Source organism: Hippoglossus stenolepis, chromosome 2 (genome assembly GCF_022539355.2).
Source record: "Hippoglossus stenolepis isolate QCI-W04-F060 chromosome 2, HSTE1.2, whole genome shotgun sequence".
Classification (NCBI taxonomy): Eukaryota; Metazoa; Chordata; class Actinopteri; order Pleuronectiformes; family Pleuronectidae; genus Hippoglossus; species Hippoglossus stenolepis.
In genome coordinates, this window is record NC_061484.1 from 29,655,683 (window position 1) to 29,665,861 (window position 10,179).

The following is a 10,179-nucleotide window of genomic DNA, read 5'->3' on the forward strand; positions in this document are numbered from 1 at the left end:
AAACAATTGTCATGTAAATCAACTTGTCTGTTTATTATTGTTTTAAATGAAATTCAACATAATCTCAAATACAGAACAATGTAATTTAATGTAATAGCAGCATGATGACAGTCAATTCCTGTAAATTAAACTCCTCTTTAACAAAACCTTGGTTCCCTGTTTTGATGTGATATTCTGAACAACGTATACTGAATGATTAAGGGAAATGAAATGCAGCAAAAATGTGAAATGAAAGACAAAATGTCAGATGGGCCGCATCAGTCTTTCCTTGTACAGGCAACTTCCCAGTTAAAGATGTGAACAACAGAAAGCCCTGTCACAAAGGTTGGGTGGACGCCCCCACATGTGATCCTGAAGGCTGATCATCCAGTATCCAGCTGTCACAGGCTCTGTTCCACCTGAAACATGAGTCAAGACTCATCTCAAAAAGCATCTTGACTTTTGCAAACATCTCTAATGGGAATGAAATTCATGTTTTATTTATTATTAATACAGATAACTTAAAAAAACATCTGATATGCAATATAAGATATGTTCTGAATACATACCGAGCATTAGAGGAGGAGTCAGAAGTGTCTTTTCGTCCACCACTGTGGAAGACAGCTGTAAACCACAGACACAAACCTGTTGTGTGGATATGAGCTTTATTAGATGAGGATTAAGATGGAGACAGTTCATTGCAGAATAAATGAAAAGAGAAGAGAAACAAACCAGACGAATGAGTCCATCTGAAGTCTTTGTAAAGTGGTTCCTTCAGCAGCTGGACAACACACTAATATCACACACTATTAGTTCAACTTTCATAACCAATAAGATGTAACATTATCAAAGCTGTAGTGGAGTTAAGGTGGAAATGTCTGTCTCTCCGTCTCTCCCCGTCTCTCTCCGTCTCTCTCTCCGTCTCTCCGTCTCTCTCGTCTCTCTCCGTCTCTCCCCGTCTCTCTCTCCGTCTCTCTCTCCGTCTCTCTCCCCGTCTCTCTCTCCGTCTCTCTCCGTCTCTCTCTCCGTCTCTCTCCGTCTCTCTCTCCGTCTCTCTCCGTCTCTCTCTCCGTCTCTCTCTCTCTCCCCGTCTCTCTCTCCGTCTCTCTCCGTCTCTCTCTCTCCGACTCTCTCCGTCTCTCTCTCCGTCTCTCTCTCCGACTCTCTCCGTCTCTCTCTGCTTCTCTCTCTCCTCTCTCTCCGTCTCTCTCCGTCTCTCTCTCCGTCTCTCTCTCCGTCTCTCTCCGTCTCTCTCTCCGTCTCTCTCTGTCTCTCCGTCTCTCTCTCCGTCTCTCCGTCTCTCTCTCTGTCTCTCCGTCTCTCCGTAATGTACGGTCGGAGCGCACAAGCGCGTGTCAGCAGCACTGGAGAGCGACGCGTCAGAAACAGGAAGACGGAGCCGGTCTAACAGCCGCGTGTGTTGGTGTCTGCTCCTTCTGCTTCAGAGGAAAGGAGCGGAAAGAGGATTGATATCAACAGACTGAGTTCACAACACTTCATGTCGTACATGGTGAAACGTGCTGAGAGACTGACAAGGGGAGCAGAGACAAAAGAGACGGAGACTATAATGATTGAATTTGAAACAAAGGTGTCCCCACAGGAGGTAGACTTTGGATTCATCACATATAGAATTAGGGAGTTGGTACCAAACCGGGCTGGTACATCAACAACAGATCTTACGACACTTTACAAGGAACAGTTGTGACCGGCAGTCTGACCGGCAGCAATGCGCGTCCCGCCGGGTTCACGCCCGCCCCCATGTAACTCAATTGCGGTGTTCACGTCTGCTGCGATCGCGCTCTGCACCGATGGTTTCGGCGTCAGGTCTTTTTGTTCCGCTCGCCGCGAGCGCCGGGTTCTCGCCAGACGCGGAAGTGCAGCGCAACTCTCTGGCGCGCAGCAGCCTGGCTGTTCACATCGATCACGCATTTCTCCGCGCCGGTCAGCCCGTGATTCTGCTTTCTCCGCTGGTTGTTGAATGCTCCGTTCAATGTAGAGGTTCGGGGGTAAATGATGATGGTCTACATAGCACCCCCCCCCCCTCTCTGTCTCTGTCTGTGTGCTTGTAGTGGAGGGGCAGAGGGGGACATTTAATCACGTGAGGGGGAAAACTCGGGGAAATTGAAACTCCAGGAGAACAGCAGGGAAATCTAAAGTACGGGATACATAGTTGATCATTTATATCATATAGATCTGTTAGACCCGCTCCTTCTTCCTCTGTTTCTGACGCGTCGCTCTCCAGTGCTGCTGACCCGCGCTTTGCACTCCGATCATACAAATCCCGAACATGAGAAGACCACGCCCCCTCTACGAGTATAAAGGGTTGCACTCTGCAGTCTTATCCGCACAGGACATCAGCTCCTGTGGGAACACGCGAGCAAAGCGATGATGGAAGCGACACTGATGGGATCGGTCCCAGAATGTCCCCGTGGTTAACTCTTTAGCTTCAGGGTGGGCTAACAGCAAAACAGCAAACACAAACCACCTGAAGGGAACAAACTCAACTTACCTACTGAAATTAAAGGAACCAAAAGACATGTTCTAACCTAACTCCTCATCCAGAAACAGGAGAAAACATGGGTTCAACTAAAATGATACCCACCCCTACCAAACCGGGCTGGTACATCAACAACAGATCTTACGACACTTTACAAGGAACAGTTCTGACCGGCAGAAATGATCGCTGTGTTCACACCAGACGCGGAAGCGCCCGACGCGCCGCGCAGCGCGACTCTCTGGCGCGCAGCAGCCTGGCTGTTCACACCGGACGCGCACTTCTCCGCGCCGGTCAGCCCGTGATTCTGCTTTCTCCGCTGGATGTTGTATGCTCCGTTCAATGTAGGGGTTCGGGGTCTTCATAGCACCACCCCCCACCCCCCCTCTCTTTCTCTCCATCTGTAATGGACAACTTTGTTTCTATCAACAAAAAGGGACATTAAGTTTTGTAACGTGATGGTTTTCACGGAGACTTGGCTCGACCCCTCGATCCCGGACTCCGCCATTGTTCCCGAGGGGGTCTCCATTCACCGCCAGGACCGGACAACAAACTCGGGGAAGAGCAAGGGAGGGGGTGTCTGCTGCATGGTGAACAATGTGTGGTGCTCAGATGTGGAGATTATTTCTTCGGGCTGTTCTCCGGACCTGGAGCACCTCATGATCAGATGCCGACCTTATTACATCCCGAGGGAGTTTACATCGGTCGTTATAACAGCGGTGTACATTCCGCCACATGCCGACATCAGGCCCTGGACGAGCCGCATGCGGTTATCAACAGGACAGAGACCTCACGGCCCGAGGCTGCGTGTATGGTGGCCGGTGATTTTAACAACGCCAAGATGAGGAAAGTCCTGCCGAGATATCATCAACACATCAGCTGTCCTACGCGTGGTGCGAACACACTCGACCATCTTTACACTCCCTACCGGGATGCGTATGAGGGGTGCTATGAAGACCATCATCATATACCATTGAACGGAGCAGAGAAAGCAGAATCACGGGCTGACCGGCGCGGATAAATGCGCGTCCGGTGTGAACAGCCAGGCTGCTGCGCGCCAGAGAGTCGCGCTGCGCGGCGCTTCGAGCGCTTCCGCGTCTGGTGTGAACACAGCGATCATTGCTGCCGGTCAGAACTGTTCCTTGTAAAGTGTCGTAAGATCTGTTGTTGATGTACCAGCCCGGTTTGGTAGGGGTGGGTATCATTTTAGTTGAACCCATGTTTTCTCCTGTTTCTGGATGAGGAGTTAGGTTAGAACATGTCATTTGGTTCCTTTAATTTCAGTAGGTAAGTTGAGTTTGTTCCCTTCAGGTGGTTTGTGTTTGCTGTTTTGCTGTTAGCCCCCTGAAGCTAAAGAGTTAACCACGGGGACATTCTGGGACGGATCCCATCAGTGTCGCTCCATCATCGCTTGCTCGCGTGTTCCCACAGGAGCTGATGTCCTGTGCGGATGCAACCGGCAGCGAGGACATCGCGTAAAACCCATAGCGCGAGTGTGACGCGAACTGTTACAGTGTAACTTCCACCCTGTAAACAATTGTCATGTAAATCAACTTGTCTGTTTATTATTGTTTTAAATGAAATTCAACATAATCTCAAATACAGAACAATGTAATTTAATGTAATAGCAGCATGATGACAGTCAATTCCTGTAAATTAAACTCCTCTTTAACAAAACCTTGGTTCCCTGTTTTGATGTGATATTCTGAACAACGTATACTGAATGATTAAGGGAAATGAAATGCAGCAAAAATGTGAAATGAAAGACAAAATGTCAGATGGGCCGCATCAGTCTTTCCTTGTACAGGCAGCTTCCCAGTTAAAGATGTGAACAACAGAAAGCCCTGTCACAAAGGTTGGGTGGACGCCCCCACATGTGATCCTGAAGGCTGATCATCCAGTATCCAGCTGTCACAGGCTCTGTTCCACCTGAAACATGAGTCAAGACTCATCTCAAAAAGCATCTTGACTTTTGCAAACATCTCTAATGGGAATGAAATTCATGTTTTATTCATTATTACTACAGATAACTTAAAAAAAACATCTGATATGCAATATAAGATATGTTCTGAATACATACCGAGCATTAGAGGAGGAGTCAGAAGTGTCTTTTCGTCCACCACTGTGGAAGACAGCTGTAAACCACAGACACAAACCTGTTGTGTGGATATGAGCTTTATTAGATGAGGATTAAGATGGAGACAGTTCATTGCAGAATAAATGAAAAGAGAAGAGAAACAAACCAGACGAATGAGTCCATCTGAAGTCTTTGTAAAGTGGTTCCTTCAGCAGCTGGACAACACACTAATATCACACACTATTAGTTCAACTTTCATAACCAATAAGATGTAACATTATCAAAGCTGTAGTGGAGTTAAGGTGGAAATGTCTGTCTCTCCGTCTCTCTCCGTCTCTCCCCGTCTCTCTCTCCGTCTCTCTCCGTCTCTCTCCGTCTCTCTCTCCGTCTCTCTCCTCTCTCTCCGTCTCTCTCTCCGTCTCTCTCCGTCTCTCCCCGTCTCTCTCTCCGTCTCTCTCTCCGTCTCTCTCCGTCTCTCTCTCCGTCTCTCTCCGTCTCTCTCTCCGTCTCTCTCCGTCTCTCTCTCCGTCTCTCTCCGTCTCTCTCCGTCTCTCTCTCCGTCTCTCTCTCGACTCTCTCTCCGTCTCTCTCCGTCTCTCTCTCTCTCTCTCCCGTCTCTCTCTCCGTCTCTCTCCGTCTCTCTCTCCGTCTCTCTCTCCGTCTCTCTCCGTCTCTCTCTCCGTCTCTCTCCGTCTCTCTCTCCGTCTCTCTCTCCGTCTCTCTCCGTCTCTCTCCGTCTCTCTCTCCGTCTCTCTCCGTCTCTCTCTCCGTCTCTCTCTCCGTCTCTCCCCGTCTCTCTCTCCGTCTCTCTCCGTCTCTCTCCCCGTCTCTCTCTCCGTCTCTCTCCGTCTCTCCCCGTCTCTCTCTCCGTCTCTCTCCGTCTCTCTCCGTCTCTCTCTCCGACTCTCTCCGTCTCTCTCCGTCTCTCTCTCCGTCTCTCTCTCTTCTCTCCGTCTCTCTCCGTCTCTCTCCGTCTCTCTCCGACTCTCTCTCCGTCTCTCTCCGTCTCTCTCTCCGTCTCTCTCCGTCTCTCTCTCCGTCTCTCTCCTCGTCTCTCTCCGTCTCTCCCCGTCTCTCTCTCTCTCTCTCCGTCTCTCTCTCCGTCTCTCTCCGTCTCTCTCTCCGTCTCTCTCCGTCTCTCTCTCCGTCTCTCTCCGTCTCTCTCCGTCTCTCTCCGTCTCTCTCTCCGTCTCTCTCTCCGTCTCTCTCCGTCTCTCTCTCCGTCTCTCTCTCTGTCTCTCCGTCTCTCTCCGTCTCTCTCGTCTCTCTCTCCGGCTCTCTCTCCGTCTCTCTCCGTCTCTCTCTCCGTCTCTCCGTCTCTCTTTCCGTCTCTCTCTCCGTCTCTCTCCGTCTCTCCCCGTCTCTCTCCGTCTCTCTCCGTCTCTCTCCGTCTCTCCCGTCTCTCTCTCGTCTCTCTCTCTCTCTCTCTCCCCGTCTCTCTCTCCGTCTCTCTCCGTCTCTCCCCGTCTCTCTCTCCGTCTCTCTCCGTCTCTCTCTCCGTCTCTCTCCGTCTCTCTCTCTGTCTCTCCCCGTCTCTCTCTCCGTCTCTCTCTCTCTCTCTCCGTCTCTCCGTAATGTACGCGTGTCAGCAGCACTGGAGAGCGACGCATCCAGAGAAACAGGAAGACGGAGCCAGTCTAACACGCCGCGTGTGTTGGTGTCTGCTCCTTCTGCTTCAGAGAAAAGGAGCCCGGAAGGATTGATATCAACAGACTGAGTTCACAACACTTCATATCGTACATGAGTGAGCAATGCTGAGACTGACAAGAAGAGCAGAGACAAAAGAGACGGAACTATGATTGAATTTAGAAACAAAATTGTCCCCACAGGGTAGACTTTGGATTCACTGACATATAAATTAGGAGTTGGTGCAAACCGGGCCTGGTACATCAACAACAGATCTTGACGCTTTACAAGGAACAGTTGTGACCGGCAGTCTGACCGGCAGCAATGCGTCCCGCCGGGTTCACGCCCGCCCCCGTAACTCAATTGCGGTGTTCCGTCTGCTGCGATCGCGCTCTGCACCGATGGTTTCGGCGTCCAGGTCTTTTTGTTCCGCTCGCCCCGCTGACTGTCGGGTTCTCGCCAGACGAGAGTACGAGCGCAACTCTCTGGCGCGCAGCAGCCTGGCTGTTCACATCGATCACGCATTTCTCGCGCCCGGTCAGCCCGTGATTCTGCTTTCTCCGCTTTAGTTTGTTGAATGCTCCGTTCAATGTGAGGTTCGAGGTAAATGATGATGGTCTACATAGCACCCCCTCTCTGTCTCTGTCATGTGCTTGTAATTACTGGAGGGCAGAGGGGGACATTTAATCACGTGAGGGAAAACTTCGGGGAAATTGAAACTCAGGAGAACAGCAGGGAAATCTAAATCCCCAGATACATAGTTGATCATTTATATCATATAGATCTATTAGACCCTTCTTCCTCTGTTTCTGACGCGTGGCTCTCCCAGTGCTGCTGACCCGCTTTGCGCTCCGATCATACAAATCCCGAACATGAAGACCCTGCCCCCTCTAAGAGTATAAAGGGTTGCACTCTTAGTCTTATCACACAGGACATCAGCTCCTGTGGGAACACCTTGACTCAAGCGATGATGGAGGCGACACTGATAGGATCGGTCCCAGGCCTACGTGGTTAACTCTTTAGCTTCAGGGTGGCTAACCTTAAGACAGCAAACACAAACCACCACCTGAAAGAGACAAACTCAACTTACCTACTGAAATTAAAGGAACCAAGATATGTTCTAACCCTAACTCCTCATCCAGAAACAGGAGAAAACATGGGTTCAACTAAAATGATACCCACCCTACCAAATAGGGCTGGTACATCAGCAACGAATCTTACGACACTTTACAGGTGGTTCTGACCGGCAGCAGCAATCGCTGTATTCACCAGGTGGCGAGCGCCCGACGCGCAGCATAATGCGACTCTCTGCGTGGCGCAGCAATCGCGCTGTTCCCCCGAATGTGCGCTTCTCGCGGCGGTCAGCCGTGATCTGCTTTCTCCGCTGGATGTTGTATGCTCCGTTCAATGTAGGGAGTTCGGGGTCTTCATAGCACCACCCCCACCCCCTCTCTTTCTCTCCATCTGTAATGGACAACTTTGTTTCTATCAACAAAAGGGACATTAAGTTTTGCTTGTGTGTTCGTTTTCACGGAGACGGCTCGACCTCGATCCCGGACTCCGCCATTGTTCCCGAGGGAGTCTCCATTCACACACACCGCCAGGACCGGACAACAAACTCGGGGAAGAGAGCAAGGGAGGGGTGTCTGCTGCATAGTGAACAATGTGTGGTGCTCAGATGTGGAATTATTTCTTCAGGCTGTTCTCGGACCTGGGTACCTCATGATCAGATGCCGACCTTGGCCATCCCGAGGAGTTTCGCCGGTCGTTATAACAGCGGTGTACATTCCGCCACCATGCCGACATCAGGCCCTGGGCCAGGCGCATGCGGTTATCAACAGGACAGAGACCTCACGGCCCGAGGCTGCGTGTATAGTGGCGGTGATTTCTTTGCGCCAAGATGAGGAAAGTCCTGCGAGATATCATCAACACATCAGCTGTCTCTGCGTGGTGCAGACACACTCGTGTCTTGCTCCCTACCGGGATGCGTATGAGGTGCTATAGAGACCATCATCATGTATACCATTGAGCCGGGCAGAGACAGCCAAGCGGAGAAAGCAGAATCACGAGCTGACCAAGCTGACCTTCGGATAAATGCGTCCAGTGTAGAACAACCAGGCTGCTGCGCGCGCCAGAGAGTCGCTGCTTGTGAGCGCTTCGGCGCGCGTCTGGTGTGAACACAGCGATCATTGCTGCCGGTCAGAACTGTTTCTTGGTGTCGTAAGATCTGTTTGATGTACAGCCAGTTTGGTAGGGTGGGTATCATTTAGTTAGAGCCATGTTTTCTCTGTTTCTGGATGAGGAGTTAGGTTAGAACATGTCATTTGGTTCCTTTAATTTCAGTAGGTAAGTTGAGTTTGTTCCTTCAGGTGGTTTGTGTTTGCTGTTTTGCTGTTAGCCCCACCCTGAAGCTAAGAGTCCTTCACGAGAGGACATTTCTGGGACGGATTCCCATCAGTGTAAACTGCATCCTTCGCTTTGCTCGCGTGTTCCCACAGGAGCTGATGTCCTGCTGCGGATGCAACCGGCAGCGAGGACATCGCGTCAGAAACCCATGGCGCGAGTGTGGCGCGGGCTATTGCAGTGTAACTTCCACCCTGTAAACAATTGTGTATAAATCATTATGTTTATTATTATTTTAAATGAAATTCAACATAATCTCAAATACAGTACAATGTAATTTAATGTAATAGCAGCATGATGACAGTCAATTCCTGTAAATTAAACTCCTCTTTAACAAAACCTTAGTTCCCTGTTTGAGTGTGATATTCTGAACAACGTATGCTGAATGATTAAGGAAATGATACAGCAAAAATGTGAAATGAAAGACAAAATGTCAGATTAGCGCATCAGTCTTTCCTTGTACAGGCCTTCCCAGTTAAAGATGCCCAGACAACAGAAAGCCCTGTCACAAAGGTTAGGTGGAGACGCCCCACATGTGATCCTGGCTGATCATCCAGTATCCAGCTGCTCACAGGCTCTGACTACACAAACATGAGTCAAGACTCATCTCAAAAAGCATCTTGACTTTTGCAAACATCTACAATGGGAATGAAATTCATGTTTTATTATTATTAATACAGATAACTTAAAAAAACGTGATATGCAATATAAGATATATTCTGAATACATACCAAGGCACATTAGAGGAGGTCGAAGTATCTTTTCGTCCACCACTGTGGAAGACAGCTGCAAACCGAGCCTGAAACCCTGTTGTGTGGATATGACTTTGACAGATGAGGATTAAGAAGATGGAACCAGTTCATTGCTGGAATAAATGAGAAGAGAAACAGGCCAAGACTGAATGGAGTCCATCAAGTCTTTATGCGAAGTGGTTCCTTCAGCGTGTCAGACAACACTAATATCACACACTATTAGTTCAACTTTCATAACCAATAAGATGCAACATTATCAAAGCTGTAGTAGGAGTTAAGTGCGATATCTGTCTCCTAAAATCTCTCTAATCTCTCTCCGTCTCTCTCTCCGTCTCTCCGTCTCTCTCCGTCTCTCTCTCCGTCTCGTCTCCCTCTCTCATCTCTCCTCTCCGTCTCTCTCTCCCCGTCTCTCTCTCCGTCCTCTCTCAGACTCTCTCTCCGACTCTCTCGTCTCCCTCTCTCTCCGTCTCTCCGTCTCTCGTCCTCTCTCTCCGTCTCTCTCTCCGTCTCTCTCCCCGTCTCTCTCTCTCCGTCTCTCTCCGTCTCTCTCCTCTCCGACTCTCTCCGTCTCTCTCCTCTCCGTCTCTCTCCGACTCCTCTCCGTCTCTCTCCGTCTCTCTCAGGCTCTCCTCTCTCTCTCCGTCTCTCTCTCAAATCTCTCTCCATCTCTCTCTCCGTCTCTCTCTCTAAAATCTCCTCTCTGTCTCTCCGTCTCTCTCTCCGTCTCTCTCTCTGTCTCTCCGTCTCTCTCTCTCTCCGTCCTCATCGTCTCTCTCATCCTCTCTCTCATCCTCTCCATGTGCTTGCAGTCCGGGCGCACAAGCCCGCGCATATCGGCCAGCACTGGA

At 49.9% G+C, this 10,179-nt stretch overlaps 2 long non-coding RNA genes across 2 annotated transcripts; both read right to left on the minus strand.

Moving 5' to 3' along the window:
* Nucleotides 1-280: 280 nt before the first annotated feature.
* On the minus strand, nt 281-869 carry LOC118099722. The gene is made up of 3 exons (XR_004694354.1): nt 712-869; nt 549-624; nt 281-398 (listed from the first exon to the last, which is right to left on the minus strand). It is a non-coding gene; the product is annotated as an uncharacterized LOC118099722 (long non-coding RNA).
* A 3,153-nt stretch (nt 870-4,022) lies between these two features.
* LOC118099714 lies at nt 4,023-4,901 on the minus strand. The gene is made up of 3 exons (XR_004694349.2): nt 4,717-4,901; nt 4,554-4,629; nt 4,023-4,402 (listed from the first exon to the last, which is right to left on the minus strand). It is a non-coding gene; the product is annotated as an uncharacterized LOC118099714 (long non-coding RNA).
* Between the last annotated feature and the right edge of the window lie 5,278 nt (nt 4,902-10,179).